We start from the raw sequence: 11,133 nt of genomic DNA on the forward strand, positions 1-11,133 counted from the left end.
TTGCTCACAGGATAATGATTTACAAATGAATTAATTCTCAAACATAGATGCTTCCACAAACAACCACCCCTAACCTTGCTGCAGTTTCTACTGTGCAGGAAAGTTTCCATTCTGCTACCACTCCCCACCAAAGAAATATTGTCTGGAGTAAATGAAGGCAGTTTGTTTAGAGTATGATGTCTGCTGTTTAGCTTCTGCTAATCCCTTTACTTTTATGGGATGAGCAGTTCTTAGAGAGCAGAGGAAGCTCTGCATGAGCTCCAGCAATGTCCAATCATGTCCCATTGTGCTGCTTGCACAGGAAGAACCTACCCAACAGCAGAGCAACGGTGTTCTTCAGGTTAGAGTTATCCCTGTGGGGACAGGCTGGGAGAGTTGGAGTTGTTCAGCCTGGAGAAGGGAAGGGAAGGGAAGGGAAGGGAAGGGACGGGAAGGGAAGGGAAGGGAAGGGAAGGGAAGGGAAGGGAAGGGAAGGGAAGGGAAGGGAAGGGAAGGGAAGGGAAGGGAAGGGGAGGGAAGGGGAGGGGAGGGGAGGGGAGGGGAGGGGAGGGGAGGGGAGGGGAGGGGAGGGGAGGGGAGGGGAGGGGAGGGGAGGGGAGGGGAGGGGAGGGGAGGGAGGGAGGGGAGGGGAGGGGAGGGGAGGGGAGGGGAGGGGAGGGGAGGGGAGGGGAGGGGAGGGGAGGGGGAGGGGAGGGGAGGGGAGGGGAGGGGAGGGGAGGGGAGAGGAGGGGAGAGGAGAGGAGAGGAGAGGAGAGGAGAGGAGAGGAGAGGAGAGGAGAGGAGAGGAGAGGAGAGGAGAGGAGAGGAGAGGAGAGGAGAGGAGAGGAGAGGAGAGGAGAGGAGAGGAGAGGAGAGGAGAGGAGAGGAGAGGAGAGGAGAGGAGAGGAGAGGAGAGGAGAGGAGAGGAGAGGAGAGGAGAGGAGAGGAGAGGAGAGGAGAGGAGAGGAGAGGAGAGGAGAGGAGAGGAGAGGAGAGGAGAGGAGAGGAGAGGAGAGGAGAGGAGAGGAGAGGAGAGGAGAGGAGAGGAGAGGAGAGGAGAGGAGAGGAGAGGAGAGGAGAGGAGAGGAGAGGAGAGGAGAGGAGAGGAGAGGAGAGGAGAGGAGAGGAGAGACCTTAGAGCAGCTCTCCAGTACCTGAGGGAGCTCCAGAAGAGCTGGGGAGGGACTTTGGACAAGGGCTGGGAGCGATAGGATGAGGGACAATGGCTTTGAGCTGGGAGAGGGCAGATTGAGACTGGAGATGAGGAAGAAATTCTTGCCAGTGAGGCTGGGGAGACACTGGCACAGGTTACCCAGGGAGGCTGTGGCTGCCTCCTCCCTGGAGGTGTTCAAGGCCAGGCTGGATGAGGCTGATGGGAGGTGTTCCTGCCCATGGCTTCGGAACTGGATGATCTTCAAGATCCCTTCCAACCGGCATGAGGCTTTCAGCAACCTGGGCTGGAGGGAGGTGTCCTTGCCCATGGCAGGGGGTTGGAACTGGATGAGCTTTAAGATCCCTTCCATGAATCTGTGAATTCCATGGAACTATCCAATTATGTTAAGCCATCAACTTAATGGTGGCTTTTTCCTCATCGTTTTTTTATATCCATCAGCATGACCCTGCCAATTCCTCCTCTTAAATGCAATGTTTGAGATCATTGCTGCATTTCTTCTAGCTCAGATTCACCATTTTCATCCTTGCCCCAAGCCTATACACATTTTGGTTCTCCTTTGTACCATGTATGAGGCATGAACCCCCCCTGCACAGCTCTGGAGAACAGCTTGTCCATCTTGCTCTCCACCTGCTAACATTTCTTTTTCATTAAGAGCAGATTAAGCCTGGATTCTGTGAAGTAAAACTCAGTATCAGAGCATAGCTGATACATAAAGTGATTCCAAATCAGCTCAGCAACAAGGCTCTCAGGGTAATACAAATGCACTGAAGAATTCTCCATCCTGAACAGTGAACCTTCCATTTGCAGTGCAAAGTTTCTCTCTCTTTTCATTTTTCACAGTTTTCCCTTCTCCTCTGCTCCCTGCTCTGCTGAAATGTGCCCCAGAAGATTTTTTTTTCCATCAGTGCTTGCATTGTAGGATCTCATAACAGCCATGTGATTGAAAGTCTCCAGACACAGCTTGGCTTCAAGATGTGAATTATGTTCTGCTAAAATCTCTAGATGCTCAGTAAAAGCATGAAAATTGTAACTTAGCTGTTGTCTGGGAGGCGGGGGGAATGAAGAAAGAAAATAATGAAGGAAAAAGAGAAAAGAAAAGAGAAAAAGGGAGAAGGAAAAAAAAGAAAATGGGAAAAAGAAGAAGAAAAAAGTAGATTAAAAATATAGGAATAAGAAAAAAAGAAAAAAGAAAAAATGGAGAAAAAAAAGGAAAATTGAATAAAGAAAAAGAAAATGAAAAGAAAATAAAAGGAGAAAGAGAAACGAAAGAAAAATAAAAAGGAAAGAAAAAAATGAACAGGAAAAGGAAAAGAAAAAGAAAAAGGAGGAGGAAGAAGAAAGAAAAAGAAAAAGAAAAAGAAAAAGAAAAAGAAAAAGAAAAAGAAAAAGAAAAAGAAAAAGAAAAAGAAAAAGAAAAAGAAAAAAGAAAAAGAAAAAGAAAAAGAAAAAGAAAAAGAAAAAGAAAAAGGAAGAGAAAAACTAATAAAAATTAAAATACAAAATAAGAAGAAAAAGAAAAGGAAAAAGAAAAAAATAAAAGATAAAAAGAAAGAAGAAAAGGGGCAAAGGGAAAAAGAAAAAGAAAGAAAAACAAAATTTAAAAGATAGAAGAAAGAAAAAAGAGAAAAAAGAAAAAGGAAAAATATAAAAAAATAATGAAAGTGAAATATAGGCAGAGAAAAAGGTAGTGGAATCATAGAATCATCAAGGTTGGAAAAGACCTCTGAGGTCATCAGGTCCAACCATCAACTCAACACTGCCATGACCACTAAGCCATGTCCTGAAGTGAAGATGAAAGTCATGAAATCTGGCAAATGGAGTGTCACAAAACCAGAGAAATACACCTGGAGTTTTTCTTTATCCCTTATAGAGAGAGAAATTGAGAGGGGTTAGCTCAGGGGCTGTAGGATAGCTCTTGCAGGTTGAACAGGATGCATTGGGTCATGCAAGAGGAATCTCACCTGGAAGCACTGCCACATGGCTAACCCTCACTGGGTTGTGGTGCTCACACTTCAGTGTTTGGAAGACAATGGAGATTCCAGACACCCTCAGCAAAAGTCTCTCTGCAGCCTTCCTGCAGGATCCCTTCAGGTCCTGGCAGGCAGCTCTAAGGTGCCCCTGGAGCCTTCTCCTCTGCAGGCTGCACACCCCCAGCTCCCTCAGCCTGTGCTCACAGCAGAGCTGCTCCAGCCCTTGGATCATCTTTGTGGCCTCCTCTGGCCTCTCTCCACCATTTCTGTGTCCTTCTGCTGGGGACAGCAGAGCTGGATGACATCAGTTGTCATGGGGACAACAGTTGGTTGAGAAAGTGAAAGATGGAAAAACAAGGCAAGTCTCTGGGACTTGGGGGACTGAAAGAGAGAAAGAGAAGTTATTTCTGGTAAATGAAGTGCAAATGCCTCAAGATGCTGGTGGATGAGAAGCTCAACAGGAGCTGTCAATGTGCACTTGCAGCCCTGTGTCGGTGTGAGCTGAAATTCCCCCCCCCACCGACAATAACCAGGCTAGCCCAGTCTGGAAGCAAATGAAAAGCTGTATTTACAAGCAGAGTCTAAAATCTACAATGAAATGCAATGAATATGTACAAATATACAAAATTCACAACATTCACAAATATATACAATCAACAGAAAAAGCACAATCGATCTCCCTTTGCTTCCCCCCAAGGGGACCCTCCCAAAGGGGCCTCCCTCTCCCAGGAGCTTCCCCCCCCAGACCCCCCTGGACAGAGAAGCAGAGTTAGTTAAGCAGAAAGCTGTTAACTTAGCTGCCAAGGTCAGTGTGTTATCTTCAGCCAGAAGAGAAGAAGAAACAGCAGCCAGACAGCCCAGCAACTGCCCCCACTGCCGAACGCAGAATGTGCAGAATGCCTACTTTGTTTTGGGTAATAGTTCTTAAACATTTCTATCTATCCAATGGAAGTGTTTAGAACAATCGTTATTTTGCTTTCTTACACCCAATAGTGACTTATTTACATTCTTTCACTTTCTCTGTTCTGAACTTTGCAAGGAAAAATTAAAAAGACAGTTTCAAACCATCACAGTCCACCCCTTCTAAACAATTCCATTGGCTGCTACTATCATTTATCTAATCTAAAATAATATCTACAACAATAGGTGAATAAAGACCATAGTCCATTCCGGCTATCTCGGATGTAGATGATTCAAAAGAGTCAAATCACAGGAAAAACAGCAAACAGCTTGTTTCCTTGCAGATGGAGCAAAGAAAGGAACAGGGACTCTCAGGCGACTCAGGGCTCTCAGGGTTCGTGCACCGTAGATCTCATGAACTCTCCTCTTGGGCGCGATGCTGTATCTGCGCAACAGTCTGAATTTAACCTCTCTCAGCCAAAGTTAGATTTCTTTGTGGAATACACTGAATTTCACCATTTTCTTGCATCACCCAATAGGTGTGACCAGGACCTTCAGCAGAAACCACCCCTCGGACAGGTTTGGCCTCTCCTGAAGGAGAAAATACCCAAACAGTTTTGCCTAACAGATTCTTTTCTCTGATAACAGGAACTCTACCACCTTCTTCCTTTCGCAACAAATCTGATTGGGCAGGTCCAGCTCGATTCACTGAACCTCTACTATTCACCAACCAGGTTGCTTGTGCTAAATGTTTCTCCCAGTTTTTCAAAGATCCACCCCCCATGGCTTTGAGAGTGGTTTTCAGCAAACCGTTGTAGCGTTCGATCTTCCCTGCAGCTGGTGCATAGTAGGGAATGTGGAATATCCACTCGATGCCGTGCTCTTTGGCCCAGTTTTTTACAAGATTGTTCTTGAAATGAGTTCCATTGTCCGACTCAATCCTCTCTGGAGTTCCGTGTCTCCACAGGATTTGTCTCTCCAGACCAAGAATGGTGTTACGTGCAGTTGCATGAGGAACTGGATAAGTTTCCAGCCATCCAGTGCTTGCCTCTACCATAGTCAGCACATACTGCTTACCAGATCGAGAACGAGGTAGAGTGATGTAGTCAATCTGCCAGGCTTCACCATACTTGTACTTGGACCATCGGTCACCGTACCACAAGGGCTTGATCCGCTTTGCCTGCTTAATAGCAGCACAAATGTCACAGTCATGGATGACTTGTGTGATAGCATCCATGGAAATGTCAATGGATCTGTCACGAGCCCATCGGTAGGTTGCATCTCTGCCTTGATGTCCTGACGAGTCATGGGCCCACCGAGCTAAGAACAGCTCACCTCGGTGTTTCCAGTCAAGATCAGGATCAGGATCAGAGTTTGTGTCCACTTGGGAAACTCTTGCAGCTAGATCTGCCTGATGGTTGTGTTGTTGTTCCTCAGTAGCTTTGCTCTTAGGAATGTGAGCATCGATGTGTCTCACTTTCACTGGGATTCTCTCAATGCGAGCAGCAATGTCTTGCCACAGATCTGCAGCCCAGATTGGCTTTCCTTTCCTCTGCCAGCCATTCTTCTTCCAGTCTTTCAGCCAACCCCACAAGGCATTGGCTACCATCCACGAGTCGGTGTAGAGATAAAGCTTTGGCCATCTCTCACGTTCAGCTACGTTAAGAGCTAGCTGGACAGCTTTTACCTCTGCAAATTGACTGGATTCTCCTTCTCCATCTCTCGCTTCTGCAACTCTGCACGTTGGGCTCCACACTGCAGATTTGCACCTTCGCTTGTTCCCAACAAGACGACAGGAACCGTCTGTGAACAAAGCATATCTCTTGTCATCATCAGACAGATCACTGTAAGGAGGAGCTTCCTCAGCGCGAGTTACTCTGTCCTCTGGAGGTTTAGCACAGCTTGTGCCTTCTGGCCAGTTTGTGATCACCTCCACCAAACCAGGCCTTTCGAGATTTCCCATTCGAGCTCTCTGTGTTATCAGAGCCATCCACTTAGACCAGGTAGCATCTGTTGCATGATGTGGTGAAGAACCTTTGCCTTTGAACATCCAATTCAGAACTGGCAATCTAGGAGCTAGAAGAAGTTGTGACTCAGTTCCAATCACTTCAGAAGCAGCTTTCACTCCTTCATAAGCAGCTAAAATCTCTTTCTCTGTTGGAGTGTAGTTTGCCTCTGAGCCTCTGTAGCCACGACCCCAGAAACCAAGAGGACGTCCTCGTGTCTCCCCTGGAGCTCTTTGCCATAAGCACCAGGTTGGACCATTGTCACTCGCGGCCGTGTACAGAATGCTCTTAATGTCTGGACCAGTTCGGACAGGTCCCAGACCCATCGCTTGGACTACCTCTCGCTTGATCTGGTCAAAGGCTGCTTGTTGCTCAGGACCCCACTGGAAACTGTTTCTATTTCGAGTCACATCATAGAGAGGCTTCACAATCTGACTGTATCCAGGAATGTGCAGTCTCCAAAATCCCACTATGCCTAAGAAACGCAGAGTTTCTTTCTTGTTGATGGGATTTGCCATGGTGGAGACTCTGTTTATCACATCCATTGGGATGTGACGGCGACCATCTTGCCACCGCACTCCCAGAAACTGGATTTCTCTGGCAGGTCCTTTCACCTTGTCTCGCTTGATAGCGAAACCAGCTTGCAAGAGAATGTCAATGATTTTGTTACCTTTCTCGAAGACTTCTTCAGCAGTCTCACCCCAGACAATGATGTCATCGATGAACTGAATGTGTTCTGGAGCTCCACCTTTCTCCAAAGCATCATGGATCACTGCATGGCAGATGGTTGAACTGTGAATCCACCCCTGGGGCAAACGATTGAATGTGTACTGAATGCCTCTCCAGGTGAAAGCAAACTGAGGCCTGCATTCCTCTGCTATGGGAATAGAGAAGAAAGCATTAGCAATGTCTATGGTAGCATACCATTTGGCCTGCTTGGATTCCAGCTCATATTGGAGTTCCATCATGTCTGGTACAGCTGCACTCATGGGTGGAGTTACTTCATTCAAGGCACGGAAATCAACTGTCAGACGCCACTCTCCATTCTGCTTTCGCACAGGCCAGATTGGACTGTTGAAAGGTGAATGAGTTTTGCTGATGACCTTCTGACTCTCCAACTGACGAATCAAGTTTTGAATGGGCACCAAAGAGTCACGGTTGGTTCTGTATTGTCTGTGATGCACAGTTTGAGAAGCAACCGGCAGCTTTACATCCTCTATCTCATGTTGTCCCACAACTGCAGATTCATCTGAAAGCTCAGGTCTAATGGACAACTTCAATTTTCCTCCATCAATTTCTACAGTTGCTATTCCAAAAGCCCATTTGTAACCCTTAGGGTCTTTAAAACGCCCTTCTCTCAGAAAGTCAGTTCCCAAAATACAAGGTGCATTAGGACCTGTTACAATAGTATGTTTCTTCCACTGCTTCCCAGTTAAACTTATATCAACCTCTATCTTAAACAACTCTTGAGATCCACCAGTGACTCCCTGAATAGTTATAGATTCTCCCCCTTGATAATTTGATGGTATTATGGTGCACTGAGCTCCTGTGTCAACCAAGGCCCTGTACTTCTGAAATTTTGAAGTGCCAGGCCACTGGATGTACACATCCCAATAGATTCTGTTATCTCCATTATCCCTTACCTCCCCCTGGCGGAAGGCAGGGCACCCCTAATGGTGGGGATTACCTCCACATGTACAGCCGGCACAATGTCCAGCACCAGAATTAGGATCACTGTTGGAGCTATCAGAGTTGTTCTGGGAAACTGAGGAAGCGACAGCTACCCTCCTGGTATTGCTACCTCGGGATCTGCCCCTCTGCAGCTCCCGTAACCTCTTGAAAAGATCAGAAGTTGGTTGACCATCCCATCTGTTCATGTTCTCACCAAACTGATCACGTAGAGTTATCCAGATACTGCCACATGATTGCCTCTGCTGTCTGTTTTGGTTTGACCTATTCTGGAATGGCCTTCTTGGAGCATGTCTGTTCCTAACAGCTGAAACTTGTATCCATCTGGAGGAAGAGGAATCAGAATCATCCCCCTTCATCAAGTTGGATATGGAGGTTTTAAGTTCCTCCTTCAGCTCTTTCATGCAATTCTTCATTTCTCCAGACAAAGTTTCAATGGCTGAAACCAAAGAAGTACGTGCAAGACTATCCTCCAACTGCCTCATTTGGTCAGTGAAATGGCCAACAGTAGGAGGTGCTCCACCATAATTTCTTGCCACAATCCTGCTTGCCAGAATACTAGCATAATTAGGAGGAGCAAGCTTAATGAGCTTTTTGGCAAGGCCTGTTCCAACAGGAATTTCATCAGGATTCAGAGTCTTATGATCTCCATACATTATTTCTCTCACAGCAAATTCTCTCAGACGCTTGATTCCCTCAGCTATTGTGGTCCAAGGCTTAGGGTTCCATGGTAAATCATCTCTGCTGGGGTACCTCAGTGAGACTGCCAGTAGGAGGCGTGCCCACAGAGAAACTTTACCAATGCACTTTCCTAGATGCCTGTCTATGCCTGTATCCTTTGAGAGCATCCCCAACTGAGAGGCCGACTTGTCGCCTACCACCAATGCTGGGGCTCCCATATCAAAACACCTGGCTAGCCAAGACAGGACTGGCTCATTATCTCCTCTGATGTAATCCTTCCTCACATGTCTAATTTCCTGTCTGGGTGCATTAGCTGACTGTATGTCATCCTCATCATCCTCCTCATCATCATCCTGAGGTCGCTGTCCCCATAATCCTATTTTAATCCTCCGTTGAATTTCTTTGAGTTCAGAGGCACTACCAGCAATTGCTAATCTACTAGGGTCTACATCCTGACCTACATCTCCATCATCCATGTGGGGTCTCAAGAGGTCTACCAGAGTTTTAAGGCTAACCCTCTCTTCCTCATCAGAAGGATCTTTCTTAACAGAGGGACCCTGAGTAGAAGGACCCTCATCTCCATCTGCACCATCTCCTGCAGCATCTGCATCTCCTTTACGCTTTCTGGTTACAGTGGCCACCAAATTTACTGGCTTGGTTTTCACATTCACAGCAGAGTTGGAAGAGCAAGTAGCCTTATGTCTTTCTTGATACAGTGCTATCAGTAGCCATATGATTATTCCAAGAAGCAACAAAATTAAGGCTAGTACAAGATATCTAAGGTACCACTGGTTCCAAGGACCCTCTGTAGTTGTAAGAGGAGTAACAAACTCATATGTGTCTGCTAGCACATCCATAGTTGAGTTACCATAGCTTCTTAGCCAAATAAGACCACAACAGAATTCACCAACATTCAGTAACTTGTTCTTAACCCAAAGAAACGACTTATATGCCACATATCTCACAATCTTGTCTATCATGCAAGAAATGGCCCATCTGTAGACAATTGCACCGATAATAGATGAAATAGAATGACTCAGAATCCAAAACAGCTTCATTTTGCTTCCTAATCTGAGCAGAAATAAATCACAAGCAATCGAGCCCCGAGTTGGAGCGCCAAAAATAAAAAGTGTGTCGGTGTGAGCTGAAATTCCCCCCCCCCCCCCAACAATAACCAGGCTAGCTCAGTCTGGAAGCAAATGAAAAGCTGTATTTACAAGCAGAGTCTAAAATCTACAATGAAATGCAATGAATATGTACAAATATACAAAATTCACGACATTCACATATATATACAATCAACAGAAAAAGCACAACCGATCTCCCTTTGCTTCCCCCCAAGGGGACCCTCCCAAAGGGGCCTCTCTCTCCCAGGAGCTTCCCCCCCAGACCCCCCTGGACAGAGAAGCAGAGTTAGTTAAGCAGAAAGTTAACTTAGCTGCCAAGGTCAGTGTGTTATCTTCAGCCAGAAGAGAAGAAGAAACAGCAGCCAGACAGCCCAGCAACTGCCCCCACTGCCGAACGCAGAATGTGCAGAGTACCTACTTTATTTTGGGTAATAGTTCTTAAACATTTCTATCTATCCAATGGAAGTGTTTAGAACAATCGTTATTTTGCTTTCTTACACCCAATAGTGAATTATTTACATTCTTTCACTTTCTCTGTTCTGAATTTTGCAAGGAAAAATTAAAAAGACAGTTTCAAACCATCACAGCTGGGTAGGTGATAAAACACAAGCACATCCCTTCCCTAGGCTAACAGAGCCACTGGCCCTTTCTAGGCTGGGTCTCCCTGGAGTTGTATCCAGCGAGTTCCTCCTTCTATGTTTTAAAGGCAGGGGTTTCAGAGCAGCATCAGCATATTTGATAACTGCCTGTACTGTGGGGCTACAGGGAATAGCAATCTGCCATTGCTGTAACAAGAATAGTGTGTTAGGTGCTGTACAGCCAGGCCTGGTATTTGTTTCAAGAGCTCATGCGGTGACTCCGTATGTCTATAACCATCTCTCTGGGGACTGAATTGTCAATGTTGGAAGGGACTTCCCACCTACCTTGGTGTCATCTGCAAACAATGTTGACACACTCTGTGATGTCTTCATCAAGATCATCAATAAAGATGTTAAACAGAAGTGGTCCCAACACTGAGCCCTGAGAAACACCACTTGTGACTGGCCACCAGCTCAATTTAACTCCATTGATCACCACTCTTTGGGCCCTTTCAGCTAGCCAGTGCTTTTTCCAGCAGAGCCTGTGCTCATCCAAGCCATGAGCAGCCAGGTTGTCCACGAGAATTCTGTAGGGAACAGTGTCACAGGCTTTTTGAAAGTCTAGGTAGACAATTTCCACAGCCTTTCCCTCATCCCATAGTCGGTCGTCTTGTCATAGAAGGAGATGAGGTTTGTCAGGCAGCACCTGCCTTGTCCCCACCAGTCAGTAGGTCATCTATCTGTTGATAGATGCAAATACCTTCTGGTATTATCTACCACCCTCAAAGGAAACATAAAAACCATATCCTTTATATCTAAGGTAGACATCCAGGTGTGAGATGCAGCTTGGATTGCTGTCACCACTGATGCTAGACTGGGAACTGCTGCTGCCAGAGGAAGTCTATTGTTATTCAGTTTCCTGAAGTCCACAGTGAGTTGCCATCACCCATCTGGTTTGCAAAGTGGCCAAATTGGAGAGTTGCATGCAGAGTGAGTGTGGCTAATTACCTGCCTTTTCTCCAGGTCTGC

The sequence above is a fragment of the Indicator indicator genome, chromosome 9 (genome assembly GCF_027791375.1).
Source record: "Indicator indicator isolate 239-I01 chromosome 9, UM_Iind_1.1, whole genome shotgun sequence".
In the NCBI taxonomy this organism is placed as follows: domain Eukaryota; kingdom Metazoa; phylum Chordata; class Aves; order Piciformes; family Indicatoridae; genus Indicator; species Indicator indicator.